Below are 5,870 nucleotides of genomic sequence, written 5' to 3' on the forward strand. Positions count from 1 at the left end.
TTTTACACCTCCTTCTCTCTCCCTCACTCATCCTCCTCCTCACCACTTACCTACGCACTCACTCATCCGTCGTGACAATTTTCGTTCATCAGTAAGATATTGTATTCTTCCAACATTACCGCATGCACATCATTTTGAAAATAATTGTATTTCTGTTCCTGGTACAAACGCAGATTATTCCCATCATCAGTACTCGTATTCACTGCCTCAATCAAAGCTGCCACGAGTGACCTTTGCACCTTATCTGGGCTCCCTTGGGCTGCTACTTCCTTAGGATACAAACGGCGTTGCTCCGGCAGAACGTGTACGTGTTTAAAATTTTGGAACTGACGCATTTTTTCCCCTCTATAATGTTTGCATCTGTTTATACTTTCACGAGTAATACGTGAGAAAGATAATTTCCTTAGAGCGTCGCAAACAGCAGTAGTTTTCAATCTTTAAATTTTATGTCAATCTCATGGGCAAAAAAAAAAAAAAAAATTCATCTCCAGGATTGCTTTCATCACGCGTTGGTTTGCTTTTTGGCAAAAAGGCTGTGATGTGCAAACCATTTTTTTTTTTTTTCCAGCCCGCCATTTGTCACCTCGGTTAAGTTGGAAGTCTGTATCTCCGATTCTATCCTTGCAGGACACCGGGTAGAATTCACTAAAGGAGTTTACATGAGACGTGGGAGAAGAAGGGCAGCCCCAGTCTTGCTCTCTTTCGGGGCTGTTTCTGTAGGCAAGAGGCGCACAGAAGCGGTGATGGTCGCAGGCCCCAAGCGCTCTTTGCTCTCCTCTGCTCCTGGTTCGGCTCGTCCCCACCGACTGGGGGACGGCACAGCCTGGCACGAGCCGCCCTTCCCAGCCCGACTGGGGAGCTGGACGTGCTCAGAGTGGCTGGTGGCTGACACCTCTACTCCTCCAGCTTCTCCCCGACCGCGCCGTCTGCATCCCACCGCAAACCCTCGACCCCCAAACGCACATGGGTGACCCGCCTGCCGTGCCTGCACTGTCCTTTTCACTTTGGTCATGGGTCCTTTGCCGGGTAGGATTTTGCCTTTTTATTTCATTTATTTATTGATTTTGGGGGGTTTTGCCTTTTTAAATACTCACCGTTGTCACCCTCCTTTAGGACTTCTGGCTTGTGCCTGGCTGCCAAAGATCCCCTACGCTCTAAGTCTGTAGAAAAAAAAAGTATTTTCATATTTCTTCCAGTGCATTCGTGATTCGTGAAAATACGTAGCTCTTCGGTCCATGTACAGCATCCGCCTATGAGATGAGGTAGAGATTTAATTCATTTTACCTACATGATTAGCCAATGAGTCCCACATTGAGCGCATCATCCGTTCTTTGCCACGCTACCGATGTGAGTTGCAAACCTCAATTGAAAGCCCTGCTTTGTCACTTACCATGCGACCCTCAAATCTCCCTGCCTCTGCCTGCCGTGACTTTCTCATTCGTAGGTTGGGGGCTGTTCCCGGACTTAGCTCGTAGGATAGCGGGGCTATTCTGAACGGGCTCGTTCATAGAAAGTGCCACGAGTAGACGCCAACTTCTCACTGAAGGACAACTCGTCTTAGTTCTGTGGTCACAAAGTCTTCTCGTTGAGGAATATACATCTCACTAATTATTCCCAACTTCCTTTATGCCCCTCAGGAGAGATTTGTAGTTTCTTCCTATGTCTTGTGTACTGTCATTCAGTTTATTCTCGGGTTTTTTTTTTATTCGTTTGGTTGCTGTTGTGTGTGGTCTCTTCATTTTGTCATATCTTGCACTCAGTGATTCATTGTATAGACATTATTTTTATTTTAATGCTTATTTATTTTTGAGAGAGAGAGAGAGAGCACGCGTGTGCAAGTGAGTGGGGGAGGGGCAGAGAGAGAAAGGGACAGATGATCCAAAGCAGCCCCCGAGCTGACCGCAGTGAGACTGATGCGGAACTCTACCCCATGAACCGTGAGACCATGACCTGAGCCAAAGTCGGACACTCAACTGACTGAGCCACCCAGGTGCCCCTAGTTATATGTTTTAAAAACTTATTTATTGTTTAATTTACATCCAAGTTAGTTAGCATGTGGTGCAACAATGATTTCAGGAGTAGATTCCTTAGTGTCCCTTACCCCTTTGGCTCATGCCCCCCTCCCACAACCCCTCCAGCAACCCTGTTTGTTCTCCATATTTAAGAGTCTCTTCTGTTTTGTCACCCTCCCTGTTTTTATATTATTTTTGCTTCCCTTCCCTTATGTTCATCTGTTCCACTTCGTATGAGTGAAGTCATATGATTTTTGTCTTTCTCTGACTAATTTCACTTAGCATAATACCCTCCTGTTCATCAACATAGTTGCAAATGGCAAGGTTTCATTCTTTTTGATTGCCGAGTAATACTCCATTGTATACATATACCACATCTTTTTTTTTTTTTTTTTAATTTTTTTTTCAATGTTTATTTATTTTTGGGACAGAGAGAGACAGAGCATGAACGGGGGAGGGGCAGAGAGAGAGGGAGACAGAGAATCGGAAACAGGCTCCAGGCTCTGAGCCATCAGCCCAGAGCCCGACGCGGGGCTCGAACTCACGGACCGCGAGATCGTGACCTGGCTGAAGTCGGACGCTTAACCGGCTGCGCCACCCAGGCGCCCCATACCACATCTTCTTTATCCATTCATCCATCGATGGATATTTGGGCTCTTTCCATACTTTGGCTATTGTTGATGGTGCTGCTATAAACATGGGGGTGCATGTGCCCCTTCGAAACAGCACCCCTGTATCCTGTGGATAAATGCCTAGTAATGCAATTGCTGGGTGGTAGGGTAGTTCTATTTTTAACTTTTTGAGGAACCTCCACACTGTTTTCCAGGGTGGCTGCACCAGTTTCATTCCCAGATATACTTATTTTTGTATATTTACTTGGGGTCCTGCCCCCTTACTGAACCTTGCTATTGGTTCCTCTTGGTTTTAAAACTGACTTATTTAGATTTCCTAGGCAGATATTATATGGGAACAACTATCCTTTCTTTTATTTTATATTTATATGTTTTCTTCTCTACTCCCACCCTTTCTTATGGCATTGATTAAGACCTCCAGACCACAGCTGTCTGACAAAAATTTCCGCAGCCCTAGAAATGTTCTCTAGCTGATGCAGTTTTTGAATAATGGTGGGGGTCCAGAGTTGACGGCGAAGAAAGAATTTTTGAAGACGTCTTTGGTGCAAAAGGTGAATTTATTAAAGCTCGGGGACAGGACTCGTGGGCAGAAAGAGCCGCACCGGGGTTGTGAGGAATGACTGGTGATAGCTATGGAGTTGGGGGCGGGGTGGGAGGCCCTGGTAAGGGGAAGTTCCCAAAAGGACCTTTATATGCTAAAGAGGGCTCGGCAGATACTGGAGGCCTAGCTATTGTGGAGCTAAAGTTATTTTTCCCTCTCGGAAAGCATTAACATTAAGACAGCGGGCAGTTCCTGGAGAAATGTAATACTCCCTTGGCCTCAACTATTTGTCAGTGGGCTTCAGGTTCTAAAGAAATTTAATTTTATTTACATTTCCTTCTTGCCTTGGTTCCCCACATCACCATGGAGGGGAGGGTGATGTTAGGGCTCCAGGAAACGGAGTCTGTAGGTTTCTGGAGACTGACTTTTTTTTTTCCTTGTAAACTGATGGAGACTGTAATCTCTATCAGTGACCCTTAGTTTTTCCCTTTCCTTTGTTCTTGGGCAGCTGGGAGTGCCTGAGGAATGTCACACACATGTCCCACGGGGGAGGGGTGGGGGGGTGAGGGGGGTGGGGGGGTGGGGGGGTGGTGTCAGCCTGCCTTTTCCTCATCATAGCTACACTGTTTGATAGGTAAGTCGTCAGCTACCTGTGCCTCCTGAGCACTTGCCACGCGATGGCGGCTACTGGTGAAGCGGGTTTTTTAATTTTATATTTAATTTTAAATAATTAAAGTTAACATTTATGTAGCCGACTCTCCCTCCTCGTGGCCCCACCATGCCTGCCCTGTGTGTTTCCATACTGCGAAGGTGGCATAAACTTGGGTCCCACAGCTATATGAAGCCCAAGCATGAGTTATTATGTGTCTGCAGCTTGGTACGGTGGACGTGATGACTTGGCCAAGGTGGACCCTGCCCACTGTGCCCTGGGGCTTTCTAACAGCACCCCGCATGCCTGTCTGGAGCCCAGATGGGAGATAGCATGAGGCCAAACCTCAGTGTCCACCGGAGAGGGCTGTCTCCAAGGTCCCTGAGGGCCACCCAGACAATCAACAGGCTGCATACACTACCGAGGAGGCTGCTGTTCCCAGCCACTGCACACTCAGCTTTTGGATACAATCAGTCCAGCGTTTCTCTGGGTTTTTGTACAGGGTGCGGGCGACGATACCACAGTCATCCATCCTGCCAGAGACTGTGCCTCCTTTATCATCTGGAATGTTATGTGTGTAAATCAGACTTGCCAGAGTCTATTTGGCTGGTCTTTGCAGGGAATTACCTCTTGATTTTATTTATTAACCTGCTAACTTTTGGGGGGGGGGGCTTCTATTTATTTTTTCCTCTTATCTTCATTAATCCTTTCCTTTAGGCTTCCTAACGTTTGGTTGTTTTGACTTCTTGTGTTAAATGCTTAGCTCATTTATTTTTAATCTCTATTGTTTTCCAATGAAGCGTAATTGTTCCTTGAATTACTAATTTGTGGTATCCTATAGGTGTTCATAGCTGGCGTTGGCATGACAATGTCTCCTTTAATGCAGGAGCTCTTTAGCAAACCGCCTTTAAGATTTCCAATGACTAGACTTTGGGGGGAGTCTTAATTTAGAATATTGTGACATTGAGATCAGAAATCCTGCTCTTGTAAGATTTCTGCTACTTGGAAAACCGTGAGCTTTCCTTTGTGGACAGCTTTTTTTTTTTTTTTTTTTTTTTTTTTGACAGGAGGGAAAAGGATGGGGAATGAAGGAAGGGTGAACTTGGAAAAGGAAGGAGGAGCAGGAGATCTGGGGGAGACGAGTAGATCTAAGCTTCCTCTTGTGTTGGGATTTGGCAGGTGTGGAGACAGAGAACATCCGCAGGGAGATTGATCCCACGGGCTCAGACGTCAGGGTCACTGTGGAAGTTAGGGACAGCCACGGGCTCAGCTCTTTCTTCTCCTTCCCTTCCTTGTAAACTGTCCGCCCATCTCAGCGTTCCTGGTGCCGGATGCTGTAGGAGGGCACAGACTGCAGCCTTGGTGGTCGTGGGGGCGGCACCTGCTTTTCCTCTGCATGGGGCACTGGGAATAGGCCACTCTTCCCCGTGTGTTCCCTGCCTTGTTATAGCCGGAAGGCTAAAGGGGAGAACTAAACATGCATTCAACACACACACATGTTCCAGGCACCGTGTGCTGGACGGGAAGGACACCTCTGTCAGCTGCCGTGTGCCACACCTGTAGTACCGTGGCGAGCGATCGTCTTCTTCAGGACGACAGGGCTCTGCGGGGCTGAGAAAGGCAAGGACAAGTCAAGCAAGGACTGAGAGAAGCAGCATGGCATGGTCGGACCAGCCCGGGCCCACGTACCTGTCCACTGTGCACCTGCCGTGGGAGCGGCTGAGGGTCCTGAGCCTGGGTTTTCCCACCTGGAAGGATCTGCACATCATGGGGTCAATGCAAAGAGTCCTTGGCCTGAAGCAGGAGCGTGGTTTGCACCCTGCTCAGGACTCAGCATGTGACTGACACGCATCCCTTGACCACATGCGTCTTCCTCGACCTCCCCGCAGCGCTGAGCACTTCTGACAGCTGCATCCCCGGGAAGGTCTCCTGCATCCAGGATCCCGCTTTCCTACCCTCTCCTGCCCCCGCGGCTCTCTCTCCTGTGTCCTTCCCTGGCTCCGCTGGCTCTCCCGTCCTCCAAAGGCAGCCTCTAT

At 48.0% G+C, this 5,870-nt stretch overlaps 1 pseudogene; it reads right to left on the reverse strand.

Annotated features, from left to right (window-relative positions):
- Positions 1 to 4,198: 4,198 nt before the first annotated feature.
- Positions 4,199 to 4,304, reverse strand: LOC123576288 (annotated as a pseudogene).
- Positions 4,305 to 5,870: the final 1,566 nt, after the last annotated feature.

Source organism: Leopardus geoffroyi, chromosome C2, assembly GCF_018350155.1.
Source record: "Leopardus geoffroyi isolate Oge1 chromosome C2, O.geoffroyi_Oge1_pat1.0, whole genome shotgun sequence".
Classification (NCBI taxonomy): Eukaryota; Metazoa; Chordata; class Mammalia; order Carnivora; family Felidae; genus Leopardus; species Leopardus geoffroyi.